Below are 16,380 nucleotides of genomic sequence, written 5' to 3'. Positions count from 1 at the left end.
GATGGCAAATTTCCTTCCTAAAGGGCATTAGTGAATCAGATGTTATTTTTTTTCCTGACATTTGACATTAGACTCATTGTCATCGTTGCACTCGTAATTACACATTTTTTTTTTATTGCATTCAAATTCCACCATTTGTTGTGGCAAGATTCAAATCTGGGTCCAGAACATTACCAGGTCTGTGAATTGAGAGTGCAATGATAATATCATTGCCTCCCCAAAAGCCATGAATTGAGTGAATGGTAGAGCAGACTCAATGGGCTGAATGGTCTATTTCTCCTCCTATGGTCCTATGGTGCTACAGCGTGTATGAGAACACGAGTGAGATTCACACGACTGGTTCCGTGATAAAGAGTTTCAGTTGTGGAGATGAATTGGATACTTTGTGACATTTTGATAAGTGGCTAAGTTATTTTTATAGAGAATGCTGAAAGGGGTAAAAGAGCTATGAAAAATCATGAGGCATCTGGACAGATCAGGTAGGGTGAAACGCAGTGAAAACATTTTTGCACATGTCTAAAAAGATCAATGTAGTTGTAAAACGCAAGAGCATAGATTTGGCAAAAGAAGAAAAAGTGATATCACTTTTCTTCAGAGGAATCGGTCAGGGTCTGCAATACAACCCCTGAGTGTGTCGCGAAGGCAAGTTTAATCAAGGTATTCAAAGAGGAACTAGATAGTTATTTGCAATGACAGAATATGCAGAGCTACAGGTTTAAACCTGGAAACGGCACTCAGAGAAATACACGTTTGGAGAGATGAAGCAAGCATGATGGGCTGAATGGCCTCCATCTGCACTGTAACAGTATCTGTGTCCTTGATTAAATCACTCCTCAGTCTTCTACACTTAGGTTATGAAAACTCTCTTCTCATAACTTAGTCTTTTAAATCCTGCTCCAAATTTGTGCTCCCCCAATTCCAAAGGATTATTTCTGAGCTTTGGTACTCAGAACATAATTGAGTGTTTTAGATCGAAACCATCTGGGGCTGTGTAAAAAAGAAGTGCAACTTTCTCCGATTCCTAATCCAGAACCTAGTGAAAAGCCACTGTTCCATTTCCTCCAAAATATCTTGAAAATAGGCCTGATCAAAGGACTCTGCCAAGGCAATTCTTTATGACAGTTGAAGAAATTGAATTAATTTATTGCATGGAATTCCAATATTTTTGCCAGCATTTTGCAATTATATTCTGCATTTCAGCATATTCGGTGATAGCATGAACCTTTTTGTTTTTACGAATAACATTCAGAAAAACTGAAGTTATTAAATTCTGTGAGAATTTTTCTGATCATTTTTTGGTAACTTGGCTGGCAAGTTGTCAGAAAGATAATTTATGCTATTTTTGTGAGGTTTAGATTCCCTACAGAGTGGAAACAGGCCCTTTGGCCCAACCACTCCACACTGACCCTCCGAAGAGTAACCCACCCAGACCCATCTCCCTCTGACTAATGTACCCAACACTGTGGGCAATTTAGCAGGGTCAATTCACCTGACCTGCACATCTTTGGACTGTGGGAGGAAACCAGAGCACCCGGAGGAAACCCATGCAGACACAGGGAGAATGTGCAAATGCCACACAGACAGTCTCCCGAGGCTGGAATCAAACCTGGAACCCTGGTGCTGTGAGGCAGCAGTGCTAACCACTGAGCAACCATGTCACCCCCAAAGTACATTTTGCACCAAAGTTATGGTGATGAACATGGAGAAAGCCTTTCGCGTTTAAAACGCTGAGAGGAGAACACTGTCAGGACAGATCTATAAGGGCTTAGAGATTTCTGAAAACTGCTGATAAAAATACTTGAAAGAGGAGTAAAAATTGAACAGAATTCTTTTAAAAAAATCACTTGTGGGATATGGGCTTCACTGGCTAAGCCACTATTTATTGTCCATCCCCAGTTGCCCTTGAGAAGGTGGCCTTAGAGTCATAGAGATTACAGGATGGAAACAGACCCTTCGGTCTAGTCTATTTGCTGTAGGTAAACCAACAAGGCCCATAGGGAGGGAATTCCAGGATTTTGACCCTATGACAGTGAAGGAACAGCTGTATATCTCCAAATCAGAATTGTGAGTGGGGCTTGGAGGGGAACTTGGAGGTGGTCTTATGTAACTGCTGGTCCTGTCCTTCTAGATGGAAGTGGTCCTGGGTTTGGAAGGTGCTGTCGAAGGATCTTTGGTGAATTTCTGCAGTGCATCCGGCAAATGGTACTGCTGTTGAGTGTCGGTGGTGGGAGTGGATGTTTTGTAGGTGTGGTGCCAATGCAGCAGGCTGCTTTGTCCTCGATGGTGTCAAGCATCTTGAGTGTTGATGGGGCTGCACTCATTCAGAATGTGGAGACTATTTCATCCCACTCCAGATTTGTGCCTTTTAGATGGTGGACAGGCTTTGGGGAGTCAGGAGATGAGTTACCCACCAGCCTCCATTTTTGTAGCAGCGGCGGGAGCAATGAGAGCCAGGCCTAGGGGGCTGCTGGGAAGGTAAATTCCTCTTTTAATAACTTATCTAATGAATAACTGGCACGTGCGGTGAGCAGGAATGGACGCAGGACTGCTGAGTACGTGAGGTAATAAATTTGGGCGGTTGCTTTCCCGAAAACACTACTTAGGTAATGTCTCTCACCCACCTTCCTCCTCTAACCAAACAAAAAGGTTCTGTGCGCCGACTCGTTAAGGTTGCTAGTTTTATCAATAGTCTTGTTAGGAATTCAGAAGAGTGGGAATTGATGCTAGCGCAGTTGCATGCCCCTCCTGTAGGATGTGGGAAGTAAGGGTCACCACTAGTGTTCCCACTGACTCCATCTGTGGGAAGTGCACCCAACTCCAGCTCCTCGGAAACTGCATTAGGGAACTGAAGCTGGAGATGGATGAACTTCGGATCATTCGGGAGGCTTAAGGGGTAATAGAGAGGATTACAGGGAGGTAGTCTCACCTTAGGTACAGGTAAAAGGTGGATGGGTTGCAGTCATAGGATGGAAAAGGAACAGGCAGACAGTGCAGGGATCCCCTGTGGCCAATTCCCTCAATAACAAGTACATACTGTTTTGGATATAGTTAGAGGGATGATCTATCAGGGGGAAGCCATAGTGGCCAGGTCTCTGGCACTGAGCCTGGATCTGTGGCTCAGAAGAGAAGGGGGAGAATAGAAAGCACTAGTGGGAGGAGACTCAATAGTTAGAGGAATGGACAGGAGATTCTGTCATCGCCAATGGGACTCCCGGAAGGGATGTTGCCTCCCAGGTGCCAGGGTCTGGGATGTCTCTGCTCGAGTCTACAAAATTCTGAAGGGGGAGGGTGAGCAGCTAGAAGTTGTGGTGCACATTGGCACCAATGGCATAGCTAGGGAAAGGGATGAGGATCTAAAAAGCGATTTCAGAGAGTTAGGTTGGAATCTAAAAAGCAGGATGGGCAGATTAGTAATCTCAGGATTACAACCAGTGCCACGTGGCTACAGGGCTGTTCCAGGAGGGGGAGATTCAGATGTATGGATCATTGGGGTACCTTCTGGGGAAGGTGGGACCTGTACATGAAGGATGGGTTGCACTTAAACTGGAGGGGCACCAATGTCCTAGGCAAGAGATTCGCTTGAGCACTTTGGGAGGGTTTAAACTAGTTTAGCAGGAGGATGGGAACCAGAGCTGCAGATTAGAGGAGAGAGTAGTTTTTGAATGGCCAGAAATAGAATGCAGGAAGTCTGTCAGGAAGAATATATAGTTGATAGGGCAAAAGAATGTGTTAAAGTGTGTCTGTTTCAGTGCAAGGAGTGTCAGGAATAAGTTTGATGAACTTAGAGCATGGATCAGAACTTGGAACTATGATGTTGTGGCCATAACAGGGGCAGGAATGGTTGCTGGATGTTTCAGGGTTTAGATCTTTTAAAAAAAAAGGAGGGGGGTAAAAGAGAAGAGGGATTGGCATTATTAATTAGAGAGTGCATCACAGCTGCAGAAAAGAAGGTTGTTTAGGAGGGTTTGTCTACTGAGTCAGAATGGGTGGAAATCAGTAGCAGGCAAGGAGCAGTCACTTTGTTGGGTATTTTCTATAGACACCCCAATAGCAGCAGTCAGATGGAAGAACAAATTGGACAGCCGATCTTGGAGAGGTATAGATCTAACAGAGTTGTTGTTATGGGTGACTTCAACTTCCCAAAATTGATAGGAACCTCCTTAGTGCAGAAGGTCCAAATGGAGCTGATTTTGTCACATGTGTCCAGGAAGGATTCCTGACTCAGTGTGTATTAAGGCTGACTAGGGGAGGCCATATTGGATTTGGTGCTAGGCAATGAGCCGGGACAGATGTCAGATCTCGCAGTGAGACAGCGTTTTGGTGACAGTGACCATAACTGCCCTCACCTTTACCATAGCCATGGAGAGAGATGGGATTGGACAGTAAGGGAAGGTATTTAACTGGGGGAGGGGAGATTATACTGATATTAGAGAGGAGCTGTGGGGTATAAATTGGGAACAATTGCTCTACAGGCAATGCACAGCAGAAATGTGGAGGCTGTTTAAAGAGCACCTGTTGCTAGTGTTGGATAACTTTGTTCAGCTGAGATGAAAGTGGAATCATAAGGTGAACGAGTCTTGAGTAACAAAAGAAGAGGAGCTTCTTGTCAAGAGTAAAATAAAAGTTTTCTTAAGGTTGAGGAAGCAAGGATCTGGCACAGCTTTACAGGATTACAGGGTAGCTAGGAAACACCTCAAATATGGACTGTGGACAGCTCGGAGGGAGCATGAAAAAGCCTTGGCAGGAAGGATTGAGGAAAACGCAAAGGCGTTCAACATTTACATGAGGAATAAGAGAATGATCAGAGAGAGGGTAGGGCCGATCAGGGATAGTGGAGGGAACTTGTGCCTGGAGTCCGAGGAGGTAGAGGAGGCCCTGAATGAGTTTTTTGCTTTAGTATTCACTAGAGAGAGAGACTTTGTTGATAGTTACAACACTTGGATCCGGTTAATGGGCTTGAACAGACTGATATTAAGAAATTGGATGTGCTGGAAATTTTGGGAAGCATAAAGAAATATAGATAAAGATAGATAAATATATCCAAGGTTTCTATAGGAAGTGAGGAATGAGATTGCTGTGCCCCTGGTGATGATCTTGGCACCCTCACTCTCTGCTAGAGAAGTACCGCTGATTGGTGGGAGGTGAGTGTTGTTCCTCTGTTCAAGAATGGGAATAGGGAAATCTCTGAGAATTACAGACCAGTCAGTCTTACGTCTGTGGTAAGCAAGGTACTAGAAAGGATTCTGAGAGTTAGGATTTATAACTATTTGGAAAAGCATAACTTGATTAAAGATGGTCAGCATGGCTTTGTGAGGGACAGATCATGCCTCACAAAAATTATTGAGTTCTTTGAGGCTGTGACAAGACAAGTTGATGAAGGGCAAGCAGTGGATGTGATGTATATGGATTTTAGTAAGGCATTTGATAAGGTTCCCCATGGTAGGTTCATTCAGAAAGTTAGGAGGTATGGGATACAGGGAAATTTAGCTGATGACACAAATGTCAGTGCTGTTGTAGATAGTGTTGAGGGCTGTTGCAGGGTACAATAAGACATTGACAGGATGCAGAGCTGGGCTGAGAAGTGGCAGATGGAATTCAACCTGGACAAATGTGAAGTGATTCCTGTTGGAAGGTCAGATTTGAATACTGAGTACATGGTTAAAGACAGGATTCTTGGCAGTGTGCAGGAACAGCGGGATCTTGGGGTTCCCATGCATAGATCCCTCTAAGTTGCCACCCAAGTCGATAGGGTTGTTAAGATGGCATATGGTGTTTTACCTTTCACTAACAGAGGCATTGAGTTTCCGGAACATGAGGTTTTACTGCAGCTCAATTCAACCCTGGTTAGATCACACTCAGAATATTGTATCCAGCTCTGGTCACCTCATTATAGGAAGGATGTAGAACCTTTAAAGAGTGTACAGAGGAGATTTACAAGGATGGTGCCTGGATTAGAGAGGTTGAGTGAGCTCGGGTTTTTCACACTGGAGAGGTGTGAAAGAAGAGGTGACTTGATAGAAGTGTACAAGATTTTGAGAGGCATGGATAAAGTAGATAACCCAAGACTTTTTGCCAGGGCTCAAAAGGCTGACATAACGGGTCATAATTTTCAGGTGATTGGAGGAAAGTGTAAGCGAAGGTGTAAGGTCGAAGGTAGCTTCTTTACACAGGCAGTGGTGGGTGTGTAGTAGAGTCAGAGATATTAGAGACATTTAAGCGACTGCTGGACAAGCACATGGATGGCAATAAATTAAGGGGTGTGTAGGTTAGATTGATCTTAGATTAAGATAAATGCTCAAGATGACATTGGGGGTGGAAAGGCCTGGACTGTGCTAGACTATTCTATACTCTATGTTCTTTGTGATATTTCCAGCCTCAGATCTGCTTTTGGAGCCACTGTATTTATGTGGTGAGTCCAGTTGCATTTCTGGTCAATGGTAACCCCCAAGGTAGTGGGATTCAGTAATGGTAACGCCATTGAATGTCAAGGAGTGGTGCTTAGATGGTCTCTTGTTCGAGATGTTGGAGTTGGTCATTGCCTGATATTTGTGTGGCACAAATGCTCCTTGCCAATCAACTGCCCAAGCCCAAATATTGTCTAGATCTTTTACACTTGAACATGGACTGCTTCAGTTTCCGAGGAGTCGTGAATGGGGCTGAACATTGTACAATCATCCCATTCCTGAACTTATGATGGAGGGCGAGTCATTGATGAAGCAGCTGAAGATGGTTAAGCCGAGGACACTACCCTGAGGAACTCCTGCAGAGATGTCCTGGAGCTGAGATGACTGACCTCCAACAACCGCAACCATTTTCCTGTGTGCCAGATATGACACCATGCAACAGAATATATGCCCCTGTTACCTGTGATTCCAGTTTCGCTGGGCCTCCTTGATTCCACACTTGATCAGATGTGACCTTGATGTGAAGAGTCGTCACTCTCACCTCACCTTGGAATGAATCTCTTGAACCAAGGTTGGAATGAGGTCAGGAGATGAGTGGTCCTCGTGGAACCCAAGCTCTTTGCTGAGCAGGTGCTGCTTGATAGCACTGTTGGTGACACCTTCCATCATTTTACTGATGATCAAGAGGAGACTGATGGGGCAGTAATTAGTCAGGTTGGATTTATCCTGCTTTTTGTGTACAGGAATATCTGGGCATTATTCTACATTCTGAAGTAAATGCCAGTGTTGTAACTGCACTGGAAAAGCTTGTCCAGGGACCATTAGGTTTGGAGCACAAGTCTTCAGTACTATTGCCTAAAGGTTGTCAGGGCCCATGGCCTTTGCAGTATCCAGAGCCTCCAATCATTTTTTGATATCGCGCAATGTGAATCAAATTGGTTGAAGACTGGTATCTGTGACACTGGGGACCACTGGAGGAGGCTGAGATGGATCATCCACTTGGCACTCCTGGCTGAAGATTGCTGCGAAAGCTTTAACCCTATCTTTTGCACTGATTTTCTGGACTCTTCCCTCATTTGGGATGGGGATAGTTGTGGGGCCTCTTTCTCCAGTGAATTGTCTAATTGTCCACCACCATTCACAACTGGATGCGCAGGACTGCAGGGCTTAGATCTGATGGTTTAGCTCTGTCTATCACTTGCTTGTGTTGTTTGGCAATCAAGTAATCCTGTTTGGTAACTTCCCTCGGTGAACACCTCATTTTCAGGTATGACTGGTGCTGCTCCTGAAATGCCCTCCTGGGCTCTCCATTGCATCAAGGTTGTTCCCTGGGTTGAAATGGGGATATGCCGGGCCTTGAATGGATTGCACTGGAGTACATTTCTGCTGCTGTTGGTGGCTTACAGTGCATCATGGATGCCCAGTGCCGAGTTGCTAGATCAATTCAATGTCTGTCTCACTTAGCACGGTTTTAGTGCCACACAACAACTTGAAAGTTATTTTCAAAGTGAAGGCAGGACTTCATCTCCATTAAGACTGTGTGGTGGTCAATCTTCCTGATATTGTCATGTACAGATGCATCTGCAGCTGGCAGATTGGTAAGGATGAGGTAAGGATTGTTTTTCCCTCTTACCTGCCACAGATATGCCCTTTATGATCCAACCAGCTGGATCAGTAGTACTGCTGCTGAGTCACTCTTGGTGGTTGAAGTTGAAATCCCCCATCCAGAGTATAGTTTGCACCCTTGCCATCCTCAGTTCATCCTCCAAGTGTTGTTCAACATGGAGGAGTCCTGAATCATCAGCCAAGGGAAGACAATACACGGTTATCAGCAGGAGGTTTCCATGGTTCAACCTGAAGCCATGAGACTTCATGGGTTCTGAAGTCAATGTTGAGGACTCCCAGGCCAACTCTGTCTCAATTGTTATACCACTGTGCTGCCATGTTTGTGGGATTGGACATATCCAGCGATAGGAATGGTGGCATCTGGGACTTATCTGTATGGTATGATTATACAAATATGATGATGCAAAGCTGTTGCTTGACTAGTCTGTGCGACAACTCTTCCAATTTTGACCCCCAGATGTCAGTAAAGAGGACTTTGGTCTTTGAATGCCAGGTGGTCAGTCTGGTTTTTGTCTTTTTGTTTAGATTTCATAGTGAATGACTTGCTAGGCCATTTCAGAGGACAGCTGAAAGTCAATCCCATTCCTGTGGGTCTGGAGTCACATGTAGGCCAAACAAGATGAGGATGGCAGATTTCCTCCTTGAAGGGCATTAGTAAGCAAGATGGGTTTTTCCAACAATCAACAACAGTTTCATGGTCATCAGTAGATTCTTAGTTCCAGATATTTTTTACTGAATTCAAATGCCACCATCTGCCATAGTGTGATTTGAACCTGGGTCCCCAAAACATTAAACTGGGTTTGTGGATTGAGAATATCACAAGATCATCATCTCCCTTCTTTTGAGGAATCCTTGCTTCATATTTGACTTTCCAACATTCTAGAGAAAGTTCATTGCAAATCTGGTTTTGAAAGAGGTACTATTCAATCTAGAAACTACGTTAAATTGTAAATAAAGTCACAAAATACCCTAGAATTCATTTTATGGCCAGAAAACAAGATTTTGACCAGGTGTTTTCAGTTTCGGTCTTTGCCATCTTCAGCCTTTGTGCTGAATAGTAAACAAGAGAAAAATCAAACACGTTCAGGACAGAAATGAGAATGCTTAGACACAGGAAGCTGAATTGACATTGATACCATCGCTTAATAGGCTGAAGTGCAACTAGTCCATAACAACCTCATTATAAAAGATATAAAGAGCGTTTTAATACAAACAACATTGAGATATAGGATTCCACAACTTGTGTTTCTGTAGAGCTTATCACATGTGTAGCTGAAAATGTGTTGCTGGAAAAGTGCAGCAGGTCAGGCAGCATCCAAGGAGCAGGAGAATCAACGTTTTGGGCATGAGCCCTTCTTCAGGAATGAGGAAAGTGTGCCCAGCAGGCTAAGATAAAAGGTAGGGAAGAGGGTCTTGGTGGATAGGCGTTGGAAATGCGATAGATGGAAGGAGGTTGAGGTGAGGGTGATAGGCCAGAGTGGGGGTGGGGGCGGAGAAGTCAGGAAGAAGATTGCAGGTTAGGAAGGTGGTGCTGAGTTCAAGGGTTGGGACTGAGACAAGATGGGCGGAGGGGAAATGAGGAAACTGGAGAAATCTGAGTTCATCCCTTGTAGTTGGAGGGTTCCTAGGTGGAAAATGAGGCACTCTTCCTCCAGCCGTCATGTTGCTATGGTCTGGTGATGGAGGAGTCCAAGGACCTGCATGTCCTTGGTGGAGTGGGAGTGGAAGTTGAAGTGTTGAGCCACGGGGTGGTTGGGTTGGTTGGTCCGGGTGTCCCAGAGGTGTTCTCTGAAACTTTCGCAAGTGGGCGGCCTGTCTCCCCAATATAGAGGAGGCCACATCGGGTGCAGCGGATGCAGTAAATGATGTGTGTGGAGGTGCAGGTGAATTTGTGGCGGATATGGAAGTATCCCTTGGGGCCTTGGAGGGAAGTAAGGGGGGAGGTGTGGGCGCAAGTTATCACATGTGTAGGCTATGATTTGGTAGAGTCTGGCAAAGATACATGACACCAAATGATCTTGGAAGCAGGGAATATTTATATGCTAATTAAAGAAATATTGGGTGTGTTGGAGATTTGTGATGTGTAAATTGAACTAAGACTCTGACTAGCACATGTAACCAACATTTCAACCTCTAGTATTTAACAATGTGAGGGCAATTCAAAAGGTTTTCATTAAGAAGAACTATCTAATACTTGAAAATAAGCTTGACATTTCAAAGTAGAGTCCATAAATGAACCCAGATCATGAGGTCTTCAGTCTTTGCCCTGTTATCCTCACTCCATGATATCCTCATGTTATGAGCAGTAACCGACTACAAGATCCATTGTCAGGGTGGACTTGGAGGGTTACCAATCTTACCAGAACAGTGGAAGAGAGTCAAAAAAAAAACAACCCAAGAGATGGTGCCAATTGAAAAACAGTCAGAAGGCAAAGGCAAAATGATGAGAGGAACAGATAGAGTTAATGATAGCTGTCTTTTCCCTGGAATGGGGGGGCCTTCAAGACTAGGGAGCACATTTTTAAGGTGAGAGAAGAGAGATTTGAAAAAAGACACGAGGGGCAAGTTTTTTACATAGAGGGTGATTCACGTGTGGAATGGACTTCCTGAGGAAATGGCACAATTCCAACATTGAACAGACATTTGGATAAGTGCATGAATAGGAAAGGTTTGGAGGGATATGAACCAGAAGCAGGCAGGTGGGACTAGTTTAATTTGAGATAATGTTTGGCTTGGACTGGTTGAACCGAATGATCTGTTTCCGTGCTGTATGACTCTATGATATCAAACTTTGAAACTTTTCAATAAGTAAATGATTTCTCTGAAGTGGAGGTGCCGGTGTTGAACTGGGATGGACAAAGTCAAAAATCACACAATACCAGGTTATAGTTCAACCGGTTTATTTGAAAACACAAGCCTTCCGAGCCCCGCTTCTCGTTCAGGGAACCATTGAGAGAGAGAATACATCAGGCACAGCATTGCCACAGAATGGCAATGCAGGGTTTGCTTGATTAATATGTAAACATATATAACTCCCAGAACATTTTTCAAATCACTGCTCTGAAATAACCTACGATTTTCTAAGACCATAAACCATAAGACATAGAAACAGAAATTAGGTCATTCAGCCCACCGGGTCTGCCATTCATTCATGGCTGATAAGTTTCTCAACCCCATTCTCCACTTTCTCCCTGTAACACTTGATCCCCTTGACAATCAAGAATTTATCCATCTCCGCCTTAAGTATACTCAATGACCTGGCCTTCACATCCTTCTGTGGCAGTGAATTCCATAGATTCCCCACTCTCTGGCTGAAGAAGTTCCTCCTTATCTCCATTCTAAATGGTCTTCCCTTTACTCTCAGGCTGTACTCTCATGTTCTAATCTCTCCTAGCAATAGAAACATCTTCCCAACATCCACTCTGTCCAGGCCAGTCAGTAGTCTGCATGCTTCAATTAGATCCTCCCCCATCCTTCTAAACTCCATTGAGCAAAGACACACAGTCCTCAACTGTTGCTCATATGTTAAGCTTTTCATTCCAGGACCATCCTCATAAACTTCCTCTGAACCTGATCCAGGGCCAGTATGTCCTTCCAGTGATATGGGGCCCAAAACTGCACACAATATTCCAAATATGATCTGACCAGAGTCTCATAGAGCCTCAGAATGACATCCCTGCTTTTATATTCAAGTCCTGTCAAAATAAATGCCAACATTGCATTTGTCCTCCTAACTTTTAGCTCAACCTGCAAATTTACCTTGAGAGAATCAGTCTAAATAAGTGTGTGGGTGTGTGTGAGAAGGTGTGTGTGAGAGAGCGGGAATCAGTGTGTGTGAGAAGGTGTGTGTGTGAGAGGGTGTGGGTGTGTGTGAGAAGGTGTGTGTGAGAGGGGTGTGGGTGAGAGAGGGTGTGGGTGTGTGTGGGAAGGTTTATGTGAGAGAGAGAGGGTGTGGGTGTGTGTGGCAAGGTGTGTGGGGGAGAGAGGGTGTGGGTGTGTGGGAAGGTGTGTGGGTGAGAAAGGGTGTTGGTGTTTGTAGGAAAGTGTGTGTGTGAGAGAGAGGGAGTGGGTGTGTGAGAAGGTGTGTGTGTGAGAGGGTGTGGGTGTGTGTGGGAAGGTGTGTGTTTGAGACAGGGTGTGGGTGTGTGTGGGAAAGTGTGTGGGTGAGAGAGGGTGTGGGCGTGTGTGGGAAGATGATTGGTTGAGACAGGGTGTGGGTGTGTGAGGAGGTGTGCGTGAGAGAGGGTGTGGGTGTGTGTGGGAAGGTATGTGTGAGAGAGAGAGGGTGTGGGTGTGTGTGGGATGGTGTTTGTGAGAGAGAGAGGGTGTGGGTGTGTGTGGGAAGGTATGTGTGAGAGAGAGAGGGTGTGGGTGTGTGTGGGATGGTGTTTGTGAGAGAGAGAGGGTGTGGGTGTGTGTGGGAAGGTATATGTGAGAGAGAGAGGGTGTGGGTGTGTGTGGGTAAGAGAAGGTATCGGTGTGTGTGGGACGGTGTGTGGGTGTGCGAGGGTGTGGGTGTATGGGACAGTGTATGGGTGAGAGAGGGTATGCACGAGTGAGGGGAAGTATATGTTTGTGAGAGAGTGCGCAAACACAATCTCTCGCACACACACATTCACACTCACGCTCTCACATACAAATACTCTCTCGCACTCACACACTCTCAAGCACACACACACACACACACACACACACACTCTCTCAAGCACACACACACATAAATTGATAGGATGAATTTGCATTTGTAGATACGTTCAGTTTTGTTGAAAAAGCTCGCGATCTGTAGACAGTCAGTTACTATGGCAGTTTACAAATTCCTACTTTGGAAACAAAACCAGTCTGTTTCCAGGTGAAGACACAGATAGTCTCAAAACAAAGCCTCAGACGAAACTGCATTGCCTGACCTGACATGTCACTTTTATACCGATAAAACCTTAAGTTATCTCAGGGCAGTGACTAAAAATAAAATTCTGAGATTTACATATCGATCGATCAAAACCTGCATCTCTGTTCTAACTGATTAGACTTAATGACCATCTAGTTTTAGTCAATACTTTTGCATCAGTTGTGTCATCCTTTGATCTGTTATTTACAAATTCTGTGTGTGATTTATTCTCTCTCACTAGCTGCCTAAGGAAGGAGCAGGGCTCAGGAAGCTTGTGATTTCAAATAAACCTCTTGGACTATAACCCGCTGTCATGTCATTTTTGGATTCCTCTGAATTCATTTTTATCTGAAATCTTCCCAGTTTACTAAACTCCTTGTGCCTTTGTGAAGATCTAGTTTTCAAACAGTGACTGTTGATGAATCTGCCATTTGCATGCGATCTAAACACATCATTATTTGATCTATATCCACTCCTTGACCTTGTGATGCAACCAAGTGTGTCACTTGACCTCCCAAATCGTACATGCTATTACAGAATTTCCCACCCAACATGCCCATCCTTTTTTTCCTGCCTCTGCATATGCTCAAAACTGGTGACCCCTCAGTTCGGACAAAAACACGATTGACCCAAAACTTCAACTGTTTCTCTCTCAACAAATGCTGTCAAACCTGCTTTTTCTGTTTTTGTATTGGTCTCCAATGTAGTAGTAATTTTCTGTCTAAGGAAAGAGGAGCAATTGGAAGAACAGTAACTGAAAATTAAGCTTAATAGAATCGATGATTGGGTATGGGTGAAGACCAGAAAGGAGTCAAATCAGGAGAGAGGGGTGAACTGGCACAATTACTTTTCAAGTCAATGATCTTGTGCCAGGTTTTGATGCGAGATTATTGATGTTAACTCTGTTTCTCGCTGCACAGGGAATCTGACCTTTTGTCTTTAGTGAAAAGAAAAAATGTTGGAGATCACAGTGGGTCAGGCAGCATCCATGGAGAACGAGACCAGGCTAACGGTTTGAGTCGAGATGACTTCATCAGAAGTGAAGTGTGGAGGGGACAACATTTATGCAATAATGTGGGAAGGGGGTGGTTTGGAATGCCAGGGGAGATTAGGCCTTCAAGATATCTGCCCTCCTCTGATTTTGGCATCTTACACAATATTACTCAATCACTCAATATTAATCACTCAATATTATGACTTTGACCTCAAGACATGTAATTCCAACAACTAACTTTCTCTGCCACTCTTTCCAGTTTAAAATCTATCTTTTTGGGCTAAACTTTTGATAATCTGTCCTGAAATCTCTGTTTGTTCCTGAGTGTTAAACAGATTTGCATTGATAATGCTATATAAGTGCCTTGGGACATTTGGTATGTTAATGTGTTCTTTCAATGCACATTATTTGTATGGTGGCTATATCCAGATTACGCAGCCAGGTTGCACAGTTGGTGGCAACTGCCAAGCTACTCATACAGCAATGTTACACACATTGTCGGTGGCTTAGTTATTAATCAGGATGCAAGTGGCATTCATGTTGTACAGGCCCACCCATATTTGGCAGTTGGCCGTTTTATTCTTTCTTGTGATGTTCTGATTGCCCTTGAACTGAATGGCTTGCCTAGGCCATTTCAGAGGGGCTGTTAAGAGTCAACCTCATTGTTGTGGGTCTAGAGTCACATATTGGCCAGACCAGGTAAAGATGGCAGATTTCCTATGTATTTGTGAACCAGAAGGAGTTTCGCAACAATTGGTCATAATTTTGCCCCATTACTCAACCTACTCAGATGAGTTATAATGCCCGAGATGCTGTTATTGTTAACACTATGTAATTTGCAGGTAATATCCCTGTTATCTTGTCAGCTGGTGTCATTCATAATAAGAAAATCTCACACTATGTATATAACTTGTTGGTAAGAAGTTAAATTTCTACATCTGTTAGAAATATATAATATGCAATTGGTTATTTTTTGTTTACATGTTCATGGGGTCTGGGCAATGCTGGCTCGCCCATCATTAATTGCCCCTGATTGTTCAGAGGGAAATTGAGAGCCAACTACATTGTTGACAGTTTGGACTCAAATGTAAGCCAGACCAGATAAAGATGACAAAGTCTCTTCCCTAAAGGATATTAGTGAGCTTGATGGATTTTTGTGATAATTGGCAGTGTTTACTCACTGTAACTTCTGTTTTGATTGAATTCAAGCTTTTTCATCAACCATGGTGAGATTCAAATGTATGTACGCATAACATTAGCCTGGGGCTCTGGATTACTAGTCCTGTGACATTACCACAACACCGCTACTTCCCCCTAAATCTGTAAGTCGTCATGGCCAGGCATTCTGGCACACATTACATACAATCTCTCCATGAAATTCACTTTACACCTACTGGAAATGTTTCCTGCAATTATCTACTGTGGATAACATTTATATCACACAATCCTTGCATCTATTTTATATAAATAGCCTACCACCCATACTGTAAAACTGACTGGTACCATCCTTATGAATAGATTGTTTTGGCAACATCTATATTACACAAGAAGCCTTTGACAATTTGATAGCTTGCTGGTAACAGAAGAATTATAGAATTCCTCTTGTGCAGATAGATCCATTTGGCTGAATTGGTCCACAGCATCCCACTCAGACCCAGATTCCACCTTATACCCATGATCCCCTATTTACAATGGCTAATCTACCTAGCCTGCACAATTCTGGACACTACAGGGTAATCTAGCATGGCCAATCCACCTTACCTGTACATCTTTGGACAGGAGGAGGAAACCCATGCTAACATGAGAATGTGCAAACACCACACAGTCACCCAAGGGACTGGAATTGAACCGGGGTCCCTGGTGCTGTGAGGTAGCTGTGCTAACCACTAAACTACTGCACAGCCAAGAGCAAGAACCAGATGTTATTGCACAATTACTCATATCTTATAGAAGACACAAATGTTCAGTTGTTTTGTAAAATCCATTCCATGTTTTGTGACAGGATGATGGAGAAATCAAAAGGATTGCTAAGGGAGGTTGCTCAAAGAACAGTATCCATAATATCTCTGAGCTGTTCTGGACAGTGCTCTATCATTTCTGTAGAGGTCATTGAAGCTGTTCCATTGCCCAACATTGCAAGTTAACATTCAGTCTATGATATGACAGTAACTTCACTCATTCAGAAGCAATCAGAAATTGCTATATCTTTGATTTTGAAGAATACTCGCATGCCTCAGAAATACTGCCATCTTCTATGTCAGATTCTCCGGAGAAAGCTCCTGTGTAACACGATGCATTGTGGCTGCCTGTGTTAGTTACTGTGAGAGTGCCTCGTTTGTCAGAGGGTTTTCTATACTTTCCGGTCTGACACATGGTTTTAACTCCTGAAGCACACAGTGTGTTCGTAACTCCCAAACGGCAAAATACGCTGTCGTTTTTTGATTCAGAAACTTTACTGGTGTCTTTCAGGT

This window comes from Chiloscyllium punctatum, chromosome 23 (genome assembly GCF_047496795.1).
Source record: "Chiloscyllium punctatum isolate Juve2018m chromosome 23, sChiPun1.3, whole genome shotgun sequence".
In the NCBI taxonomy this organism is placed as follows: domain Eukaryota; kingdom Metazoa; phylum Chordata; class Chondrichthyes; order Orectolobiformes; family Hemiscylliidae; genus Chiloscyllium; species Chiloscyllium punctatum.
This window is presented reverse-complemented; position numbering follows the sequence as displayed.